The sequence below is a fragment of the Sarcophilus harrisii genome, chromosome 3 (assembly GCF_902635505.1).
Source record: "Sarcophilus harrisii chromosome 3, mSarHar1.11, whole genome shotgun sequence".
NCBI classification, from domain to species: Eukaryota; Metazoa; Chordata; class Mammalia; order Dasyuromorphia; family Dasyuridae; genus Sarcophilus; species Sarcophilus harrisii.
In genome coordinates this window covers 460,821,572-460,833,672 of record NC_045428.1, presented here as the reverse complement: position 1 = coordinate 460,833,672, position 12,101 = coordinate 460,821,572, and the positions used below count along the sequence as shown (strand labels likewise).

The 12,101-nt window shown below is 40.1% G+C and overlaps 1 pseudogene; it reads left to right on the top strand.

Moving 5' to 3' along the window:
• Positions 1-7,883, top strand: part of LOC116422495 — a 29,661-nt pseudogene extending 21,778 nt beyond the window's left edge.
• Positions 7,884-12,101: the final 4,218 nt, after the last annotated feature.

The following is a 12,101-nucleotide window of genomic DNA, read 5'->3' as shown; positions in this document are numbered from 1 at the left end:
AAAAGATTTCACAGGTGAAGGATGGTAGAAATAATCGCATTGGAACTCCAGGATAGTGGGACTAAATAAGGAAAAAACTCATCTGGAAGGTTTTATGATCCCTCAGTTCTCTTCCTATCCTAATGTGACATAGATCACATTCCTTCCTTGCTTACAGCCTTAGTTGTCCCTTTGGTGATGAGGTGCTTTGAGCTCATCAGATGAGATAGAGGCTCATGAAATTCTCAATTAGCTCCTTCACCTAAGGTAAGGCTACTAACCTTTCTACCTCTTTTCTCCTCCTCTATCTTCATCTCTAGGCGAGGATTTATCATGGGTATCTGGAACTCCCACACATCTGTGGGCAATATACTGGGCTCCCTGATTGCTGGTATCTGGGTGGATTCAGCTTGGGGCCTGTCCTTCATTGTGCCTGGTATTATCATTGCTGTCACAGGCGTCATCAGCTTCTTCTTCCTTGTTGAGAGTAAGTGCAGAATTAACTCCCAGGTCTTTTCTTTTTCCAGGATTCTCTAATGAGCATCATACTAGGTTTTTGTTTTTCTAATCAGAAGGTTTTTCTATACTTAAGGGGCTGAGAAAAAGAGATAACTAATGTTAATTCACATTTGTATTGTACTTCTAAGTTTATAGTATTTTCCTCATAGCCATCCTATATCAGGTACATAGTTTTTGCATTATCTCAGTTTTATAGTGATAAAACCAAGACTTTAAAGAATCAGTTGTCATTGGTTTGTAGCAAATAGGTGACAGAAACAAGATTTGAAATTGATGTCTCTTGGCTTTAAATTTATCATTACTTTGAGGATCAAATGAAGCAGTGTATAAATAAAGCACTTTGCAAGTATTTAAATGCTAGATAAACAAAAACTTACTATTTCAGGATGCAGTAATTAGAAATGCTTTACTTATCTCTTTGTTATAATCAGTCTTATGATATACATAGGGAATTTAATAATATCCTTATTTTACAGGTAAGAAATTGATACCAAAAGATGAAATAATTTGCTTAAAGACATACAACCAACTAGAGATAATAGGGGTTGGAATCCAGGCCTCCTGCCTCTTGGGCAGCTAGGTGGTATAGTGGACAGAATGTGGGCCCTAATCAGGAAGAGTTGAATTCAGATGCAATCTCAGACACTTGTTGTCAGTATGACTTTGAGTAACCCTGTTTGCCTCAGCTTCCTTATCTGTAAAATGAGCTGGAAGAATAAAGGAAGCCCTCTAGGATCTTTTCAAAGAAGACCCTAAATGGGATCACAAAGAGACAAGACTGAAATGACAGAACAACTCTTGCCTCCCAATACACTATTCCTTTCCTTTAAGTTCTACTGTTTTTCCTTTTTTCCTCCTTATTAATAAAGTACTGAGAATCCCCAAATTCTGAACTGCTTTGAGCTCAGTAATAAGGAAAGAAGGGATGAGGATACTCAGGAATGATAGGTACTGGCCTCCTGTGATTCTAATCCTCACCTTTTCTTTTAGATCCTGAAGATGTGGATTGTGCCCCTCCTCAGCACCATGTGAGTAGGAACCTTCCCAGAAGGTGAAAGGTGACCTTACTCACCTCATTCCTCCCCATTTTTGGTTTCCAGAGAAACTAGTTACTAGAAACATCAGGCTAGTAAGAAGAAGAAGTTGGGAAATCAACCAGTTACTTAATGGACCTGATTAGTCCCTGCTTCTCACTTCTTGCTATACATTTGACCATCTAAATCTCCATCAGAAATAGGGCCAGCCATAACAAGCAATGAGTTCTATAGAAGAATCCCTTAAAGCCTGTGTTTAACCATGAATTTAAGCCTTTGACCCTAAGGCCTATTCTTTTCAGTCAGGGATATCCCATACCCCTCAGGTAATGGTGAGTAAGTTTGGATTTCCATTCTGTGGGAGGGGATTGCCAGAATCTCATCCTCCATTTTAACGGACATTTCCCACTGTGTTCAGAATGACCCGTTGAAGACCTGGCTACATCTGTGGATTCACATTGTGTTGAGAGGGATTGTGGAACTGAAAGTGCTGGATGTTCCAAGGAGTCAAATGAAAACCTGGAGCCATCAGTTTCCTAGGGGCACTCAAAATCCCGGTGAGTAAGAGAGGATTGGCAGGGTTGGAGTGGTGAAGGAGTGGGCTAGTGCTTGAATGGTTACTCCAGAGATTTCTTTCTGGGGTTGAGCAGAACAGAGTGCCCTAGAGATGGTACCCTGAGATCAGTGATGGGGGAGTCCCTTGGCACTATCTCCATCCCTTTACTTTCCTCCAGGGTGTAGTGGAGTTCTCCTTGTGTCTGTTGTTTGCCAAGCTGGTCAGTTATACCTTCTTATTTTGGTTGCCCCTCTACATCGTTAATGTGGGTAAGTGCATGTGCTAGGTGGAGAAAGTAGGGAAATGGGTGAAGGGGGGAAGTAAGGAAAGAAATTGTGAAAGAGTATTTGGAAGGCTGAGATGGGAATGAAGGGGTTGGCTCAGCAGAGTAAAGGATCACCCAGGTACTATGCATGTACTTCAGGCTGGGGATACAAATTTTCTGGAATCTGTCTTGTGAGAAAAGCAAGACTTAGAAATTGGATACTAGGGCTTTTAGGCACCCCTATATCCATAGGTCCATAGAATGCAAATATCTTTCATCATGTCATGTTTCATGTTTTAGACAAAATTGAAGATTACATAATGAACCATGTCCTGAGTATTCCTTTCTTTCTGTTGTTCTCTGTTGTGACTTCTTAACTTTCTATTTTCATTACCTAACAAGAACCTACTTGAAGGCTAACTGATTCCATATTGGGTGCTAAAATGGAGGCTTTTGGGGAAAGGCCTTATAATCAACTACCAGAGAAGTTTATAGCTTTCTCTGTCAAAGAGAGAATTCATCAACACTGTGAGGATCATTGTGGTTGTGGTTGTGTTGGCTCTGCTCTGGCACATTGCCCCTAACTTGGGCATTAAGTAGATACTTCTCTCTGTTGGCTGGCTGGACTCAAGATCTGGTATTCAATAGCTGTTTATGTCCAGGAGCTATATGTCATTGGGGAAAATTGCCCCCCTCCAAATCTTAAAACCACAGCAAGGCATACCCTTCAGCATCCTTCATCCACTTTGGGCTCCCAATATCTTCCACCACATTTCTCTCTCCACTCCTAATCACTTTAGGGATGAGGAGTCAAATTCCCTCAGGTCCCCCTTAAACCATTAAACCAACTACTCACCTAGCATCCACGCTCTTCCTTACCTGTCTCTTCTATCATAAATAACATCCCCAATTTTCTCTGATTCCTATAAAACTGCCTTTTTTATACATTCTAGCAGCTTTGAGCATTGCATATGGGACTTAGTCATGATAAACGTTGAGTTTAGTTTATCTCAAAGCTTATTTAAAGGAATTTTTTCAGAGATAGCTGCAGAATGTCATGGATGTTGTTCCTTAGATGTTCTGTGAATCAATCCCTTTATTCTTTGCTTCCAAGTTATGCATTTTAGTTAGCCAGTTCTGCCTACTTTTAAACTTATGGCCAGATTTTTTCTCAGTTATTTTGTTTTCTCCACAGCTCATTTTGGACCCAAGGAAGCTGGAGATCTTTCTACCCTCTTTGATGTTGGTGGCATAATAGGTCAGGCTCTCTGTGCTTGTTTTTTCCAGAGGGCTGAGTCTTTCCCCTTGAATTGAGAGTAGAGTAGTAGGGAGGGAGGGAAGTAGTGATCAATAAGGCTTGACCTAATCAAGCAAAATCAGAGGAGAGGACATATATTTCCAAGGATTCCTGCCTGACCAGGCAGCCTTTGGAAAAAGCTGTTCCTCCTCATCCTTGTTTTTTCATTTATAAGGGGATATGTAGGGAAGGGTGGAGTGGAAAGAATCCTTTGTCCACACCTTAGTTTGGAGGCTGTGGTAATAATGCAAAGGGTCAAAGATAGTGGGATGATGGGAAGAGCTCTGGTTTTATCAGTGATTGCATTGGGAGGTAAGGTGGGGTATGTGTTACAGGTGGCATCCTTGCAGGATCATCTCTGACTATACCAATGGCAGGGCCACTACCTGCTGTGTCATGCTGATTGTAGCTGCCCCTATGGTTAGTCTCTCTATTTGGGAGGGATGGTTGGCTGTTTACAGGGGATGTTTACAGGGAATAAATGGTTTATCCACAAGAGGGATGGCATAGTAAGAAGGGAAATGAGAGCTTAGAGAACTATTTAGCTTAGGGAAAAGAGGGTATGTGTGGTGGTGGTGGTAGAGAATGGGAATAGATTGTGAAAAAGAGGCCAGCTGTTATATTTTCTCGCCTAACTTAGATAAAGCAAAGGAATTTTGGTTTACATTGCAATGGGAAATTTGGGTTTGATAAGAATTTTCAAATAGGAAACTATAGATTTCAAAGCTAAGTCAGCTTCCTAAGGGAGGTCTTGGAATTTATTGTTGGGGACAGAGATCCCTATCAGTTTTAGGTGGGTAGACAAGATGACTAGGGATTCCAGGATGGAAAAGGGTAATGTAAGATCTATAGCCCACAGTCCCTTTAAACATCCCATGAAGATAATCTTTTATACCATGCCCTTTTTTCTTCTTTCTTCTTCTAGCTGTTCCTGTACAATTCTGTAGGCCAGAATGGAATTGGCAGTTCTGTAGGTGAGACTGCAATTTGGGTTCTTCTGGATTTCCATGGATGTGCACAGAAAAGGACAAAGGGAGGGAGAAGTTTGGTGCTCTGAATGTTTGAAATGCCTAGGAGTAGACTGGGGTTGGGGATGGAAGGAGGAACTAGGAAACAATTCAGTTCACAGGAATTCATTAGGGATGGGAAGAAGGGACTAGGTCTGGTAGGGAACAGTTTAAGACTGGGAGAACTTTTCACCTTTACCCTTTGGTGGAGATGACCACTATCTTTTTCTCTACCTTCCTAGTGATGTTGATTATCTGTGGGGCTTTGGTCAATGGGCCCTACGCTCTCATCACCACTGCTGTCTCAGCCGACCTGGTAAGCTCAGCCCATCCAAGAATTGGCATTATACTTCCACTTAGTACAACTCATGGTGTCCCACTCCATGGAGGGTCCCAGTTCCCCACGAGGCCTATATGATTAGGGGAGAGAATTGTTTGCAAGATTTGAGTAGGTATTTCTCTTCTGGTCTCATGTCCATTCCCTTTCTCTTTACTCAGTGTTAGATAGGTTAGCATGTTGTCTGTGAAACATTTTCCCTTCTGAATAAACTATGTTCCTTTTCTCTCCCCCAAGTTAGGCATCTTCCCAATACCATCATCAAACTTATGAGCTGTATCCTTTTGCCATTATTGAGTTATCCCTCAGCTAGAGACTGATGCTCTCCTTGGTGAATTTGGATATACTCTGGGCCTGGCTAAATAGCAGTGATGCAAGTTGCTCATGGTAGACCTCTGATTTTACTCTCTCTTGTCTCCCCAGGGCACACACAAGAGTCTGAGGGGCAATGCAAAGGCGCTTTCCACTGTGGCAGCCATTATTGATGGGACTGGCTCAATAGGTCAGCGTGGTCTGGCTGGGTTCTTGTCCTTCCCACTCCTTATTCTGGGCAATCTCTTCCACTGCAGAGATTGGCACCCTGAGCATGGGCTGAGTTGTGGGGAGAATGTTACAGCAGAGGAGATTTGACCACCTGAGGTCTGGACCATCTTGCTTTGCTCCTCACACATCTGCATTATTCTCTAGGTGCTGCTTTAGGGCCTCTGCTAGCTGGACTCATCTCCCCTACAGGCTGGAACAACGTCTTCTATATGCTTATTTCTGCAGATATCTTGGCTTGCCTGGTAAATGACTTTTTTTTTTTGCCTTGAGTGGGTGTGGGGTCCCAATGTTATGGCATCCTGGCCTGGCTGTTTAGCAAGGTTTCCACAGGGAAGGAATTGGCACTAGAAAATCTGGTACAGTATAGGAGTGGCTGCGTTTTGGAAGTTTTTGCATCTTTTCTGGATAGCTCAGAATGGTATCACATTCTTTAAATAATGCACCACTCAAGGTTACTATCCTTCCACCTATAATTAATCAACAAATATTTATGGAATGTGTACTATGTGGAAAGCACCACTAGACCCTATCCTAACTCTTTACCCCAGACCTCTAAAAACGGTTGATATCTGCCTAGCTCCATAGTTCCCCTTCATTTTCTCTCCCCTACAGTTCCTCTCTCGCTTGGTGTACAAAGAAATCCAGGCCTGGAGGAGAAGTGAGAATAGAAACAGAGGGTGAGTTCTCCTGAGATCTAAGGTCCTTGAACTGGAGGGCTTGTTTGGGCATTCAATTTTAGGGGATTTCCCAAACCCCACATTTTGTGTAATCATAATCTACCCCTGAATCCTGCTGGAGAACCAGAGGCTAATCTCTGACTTTTCTAAAAGTCGTGCTTGAGCCCTGACTCCCTGAAAATTCTTAACCTGGACTCCAGGGAGCCTAGCCTGAAGTCTCCAGCTTCCATGCTTTTTCCCTCCCTCCCTTCCTACTTAACTCCCTTGTTCCTTCTTTCCCTCCCACCCCATCCCTTCCTCCCAACATGTTGCTAATCTTTACTAACATCCATTGTCTTCCATATGTCTTCATAGCTCTTGTCTGGCCCTAACCCACCCAAGGTAGTGTCCGGTGGGCTGTGGTTTGTATTGTGAGTATTAGTCCCATGACTGATTTGCAATCGGAACCAGGACTGCATGCCAACTCTCCTCACCAGTGTGATTTCTCTTGCTTGCTTCTAAAGGGGTCAGCTCCAAGGACTTGTGATTTAAACAATGTAATGTTCATGGGGTTTTCCTTATGAAGTGCAGAACCTGAACAGGGGCCTCTGCCTTCTTTGGGGAGGACCGGACCTTAGGGATATTTTTATTTGGGGAGGGGAGGAAGGTTTAGAATAAAGACTCTCCTCTTTGCAGTTGTAATGCCACTGCTATGAGGTTCCTAGTCCAAAATTATCTAGTACTCTGCTTGAAGGGTGAAGAAAACAATGAAAGTGAATTCTAATCAAGTCCAATGGAGATACTGACCTGGTTCTCCCTCTGCTCTTTTGTTGATGGGCAATGGGTGTTTTGGAGAGAAGAAAGGAGGGAGGAAATGGGATGGCATGGGAAGGAGATGGGAAAAGAAAAAGAGTTTGGTCTTGTTGGGCTGTGTTGGTGGTGGTATGGATAACCTTTTCTGTGGCCTCCTGAGCTCCTCTCTTGGGCCTGGTTTTCTTGCTTGCAGGGATCTGGTTGATGCTTTGAACCCAGACTAGTGAACCTTCACTAGAGTGAAGGGCTGGGAGGAAGTTTCTTTTGTATTCCATGGGAAGCCTGGGGAGCTCTGTTCTAGTGTTGCTTATCTGGGAAAGGATAGGAGAGCTCTTTCCCTTCAAGGAATCTGTTTCCCACGTGGGTATGAAAGATTGGGGGGTCAGAGGTTGAGGACTACATAAAATTCATGCTGCCCTCTTTAAAGAGGGAGCCAGGAAGCATTTAAGAATACCATTTTGATGCAATTTGGGATTATGGGTGAGAAGGACATTCAGAAGAATGAAAAGAGGAGGAATCAGGTTATTCCTGGGAATCTAATTGACTCCCTGTAGAAACTTATTTCCAGTCCAATCTATTTTATTTAGAATAGAAGGAAGATTTATAGTTCCTATCCTTACAACTTTATTTATGAAGAGTATAAGGTAAAACTTGAGTGTGTCAAATAGTGTTCTTCTAAGGAGATATGAGTCTATCTGATCCTCTCATCTGTCTTATCTCCTTAACCTGAATTTCTATCTTCTTCCTAGATATAAAGAGATATGAGGTCCCCATCTGAAGTAGAGGAGCCAAGGATCTTCGCTGGATCCCCAGAAAACTCCCCAATGGAGACACCCACAGACATAAAGAGACATTCTGGGCACCCAGAGCAGCCTAGCCCAGGCCAGCCCAGGGACCTGCTAGAGGTCTTAATAAATTTTCAGGGAAAGAGGCTGAACAGCCTCAGGGAATCATAGACTAAAGAAAAAAGACACATTTTGAGCAGGAAGTGTGTTGCAAGTAGTACAATAGTAGGGCTGGAACTAAGGTGGCATCCCAATCAATAAGAAAAGAAAGGCATAGCCTTTTGCCTAGACTACATCTAGTTTCTTTGCTGAATTGAGTGACCTAAATTTTAGGTGCCAAGATAAAAGGGAAGGATTCTGTGGGGACAAAACATAATAATAGGCCATACTATTCCTCTCTTCTCCCCATTACCATTAATTTTAAACTGATTTTGTAATCAATTGTTCCCCTCTGTAACAGAGATAACTTAACATGTTAAGGTGAACAGCTGCAGAGTTTGGAGTCCATTCTTTTTCTCTGCTCTATGACCTTATCTCTGTATTCCCAAATTTAATATCCCCTCCTCCCCACCCTCCCTGCCAACTTTGACTCTGTTTGTAAATGATACCTTATCTTCTTTATCTTTGATTAAAATTTTAATATAACGTTTGTATTGATAGTCATGGATTTTTGTCATCTTTTGTGAATGTGATTGAAAAGACCTATTTGTGTGTGTTGTGTATGTATATATGTGAGTGCATGTATGATGTGTCTTCTTAACCTAATTGCATGAAGTGAGTACTGTTCAAGGTACAAAGGTATAAAAGTCAGTCTTTTAAAAAAAAAAAAACCTTAAAATATAGTTGGGAAGACACACTGATCATTTGCAATGCCAATAACCACGGGTACAAATGAAGTCTCATTTACTTCTCTATGGTTCTTGTTTATACAAATGTGAAGTGTTACTTATGATTGCCTCCTTGCCTTAATATGCCTGATTTTACTTAGAGAACTCAATTCTTCTATAAATAATTACACTCACATTTTACTGTTGTTTTCTGTCAGCCTGGCCTGGTGATTACTATGGTCTCCTATTTGCAACAATACTTTAAAGGCATGTTTCATCATCCATATAGCCAGCTGCTTTTTTTTTAAATAGTCATTGCTCTTCAGTTCTCTATAGCAGTGGTTTTTACATTTTAGTTCTCAATATCTTCATACTATCATGTGGGTTTTATTTATAGATATTTACCATGTTAGAAATAAAAACTAATTTTAAATTTATATACTCTCTGAAAGGGCTTCAGGGACTCCCTAAGATTCTCTAGACCATGCTTTGAGAACTACTTCAGCATCTAGGATTTGGGTTTCTGCTGTTACACTGTCCATTCTACATTTAAATTCAATTTTTTATGCCTCTTTTAAGAAACCTGTCTTCTGGTGTATGACATCTGTTACAAATTTATTTCATATTATTATTATTTTAGTTATATCATGTATTAGTTCAGCAATGTCTCATTATGAAAGTCTGACTAGGCATAAATTGTTTGGAAAATGAGTTAATACCTCATTTCTTTCCTTCTATCCTGTGTTCTCCATTCAACATTTTAGAAAGTTGTTAAAAAGATGAACATTTATGAAATCTTACTCTGGGAATAGGGACAAAAGAAGCAAATAAGGATTAACAGAAACGACATAAGGAGAATCTATTCACAATTACATTTGGTGCTTCCTACCCATAGCAGACTTTATACCCAAAAGCCCACTGATAGGAAGTTCAATTTAGCAGTTTCAATTTCCTCTTTGGCCACTAGATGGTGATACTCCCTCATGGTAGAACACCATGGGACTCAGAGCTAAATAGAGAATTCAATACTAAGAGGAAAAGACTTTTCTCAAACTGCAGAGAAGAGACTTGAGAATTCAGAAATACTGTGTGGTATCTCCCACTGTTGACAGTTCTTTCGTTATTTATTTTTTCCTCTTATTTCTCTTAAGTTTTAATAATTTGCATTGACTTCCAATGCAAGATGTAGTTTTTTGTTTTTGTTTTTTTCTCTATTCAAGCTTCTGGAGAATGTGTTGGCTCTCATGGTTGCAAGTGGCACTTATTTAGAGATCTGAAAGTTATTCTAAAATGGATTATCTCCACCAGGAAATAAAAATTCCCTAAGCTGAGCTATTTCCTAAGTATCTAAGCTATCAAGACAACTTATTGCCTGTTGTTTTTTAGGAACTAGAAGATATGAAAATGTATTAGAGTGTGTTCCTTATTCTTACTGACTTCACATGTTGGTTCACGAGACCAAACATATACAGAGAGTTAAATAACAATAATGCCAGCGCTGTTAGAATGCTCTTACTGCTTAATGAGCGATATTAACAAAAATACTCAAGTTTGGAGGATGAAGTGAACATAGTTGAAGGGCTTCATGGAAGTAGTGGAACGTAAGCAAGGCTTTGAAGGATATGTAGTATTTGGATAAGCAGAAAGATGTTTTGATAAAAGGTTGAAAGCAATTGAAAAGCATTTATATTTTAAGAAAAGCAAAAAAAAATACCCATGTTTTTAGGAAAACCACATGATGTATTTTCTTGTTGTTCAACTGTATTTGACTCTTTGTGACTCCCTTGAAGTTTTCTTTATAAAGATATTGGAGTGCTTTACCATTTCCTTCTCTGGCTCATTTTACAGATGAGAAATTGATAAAATAGGATTAAGTGACTTACTCACAATCACATAGTTAGTAAGTCTCTTGAGACCAGATTTGACTTAAGGCCTAGCACTATATATATACTGTATAGCACTATATATAGCTGTCCAAGGGGATGTGCTTAAGGGCTACTGAATAGATTAGGTTGTTTATGGAAGTAGTGATTAGATCTGAAATGTATGATTGTGAATGTCAGGTAAAGGAATATGAACTTTATTCTATAAACATTGGGCGTCATCAAAGACTATTGAATAAAGGAAATGACAGATTTGTCTGGGGATGGTGTGTAGGATCACAGATAGGAGGAGAGATATGGTGGCAATGTAAAAGAGGCACTACATAAGAGACAATAAAGAAAATTTCACTTGCTCTGGTAATAGTGATTTTGACTATAGGAAAATAGTCCATTTATAGACATGAAGAATTTAGTTTTAACTAGGGATGGAAGAGTAGGAGAAAATTGTAAGTTTGATTTTAGGCAAGTTGAGTTTGAGAAGACAATAAAACATTCAAATAGACTGTGTTCTAAGAAGCTGGAGATGTTTCTAGAGCTCAGAAGACAAAGGTAAAAATACAGATTTGGGAATCACTAGTATAGACATGATAGCTGAAGACTAAGAATAAATGAGATTTCCCAGAGAAAGAATATAGAGTTAGAGAGATGAGAACTAAATTTTACCTGCCCAAGTTAAGAAATAGGAAGAAAACTAATTTTTAAGTAGGTAAGAATGATCAGTCAGAAAGAAAACTGGACAATATATATCCTATATTATCTGTTTTCAGTGTATAGATTCATTTCTTTGAACATTTTTGCTCTTTCCTTTGATTTCCACAAACACAATCCTACTACTAGGGACATCTGATTGGTGCAGTGGATAGGATGTTGGGGTTCAGATATGATCTTAGACACTTATTCTAGCTGGACAGTCTTGAACAATTCACTTAACACTGTTTGCCTCAGTTTCTTGATCTGCAAAATGAGCCAGAGAAAGAAATGGCAAATTCCAGCATTTTTGCCAAGAAAACCCTACTAGGGTCATGAAGAGTTGGACACAACTGAAAAATGACTCAACAAATTCAATTATTGTACTCTACTTTATCTGGATTAGTCTAAAAACTTTTCCCTTCTAGTAATTACTTTATCTGGATTAGTCTAAAAACTTTCCCCTTCTAGTCTTGTCTTGTACATCCTGATTTGCTAAGAAGTCTTGTTCAAATTTTTTTAGTATTCCAGGTTCAATTTAAGAGTCTGACCGGATTGAGGTTCTCTACTACCTCATAAATTGGGCATACCTAGAAAATTGTCATATGTGGGCTGAACCAGAGATACTTTTCCATGTGTTTGACTATGAAGTTCATCAATTCTTAACTCTGTGATACTTTTTCATCCCACCATGGGAGGTGTCCAATTGAAAGAGAAGTTATGTTTATGTATTTCTATGGGTCTTGAGGAGCCAGAATTGGGATTAGCTTTTCTACAGTTATTTCCCCCAGTCCCCAAGATTCCTGCCCCACTTCTGCCTTTGGGCACTGTATGTTCACAAGAGGCTTGAGTCAAGCTTCTCTCTGGGCCTCAGCACACACACGGGCTAATGCCAGAACATTACGTTAATTAG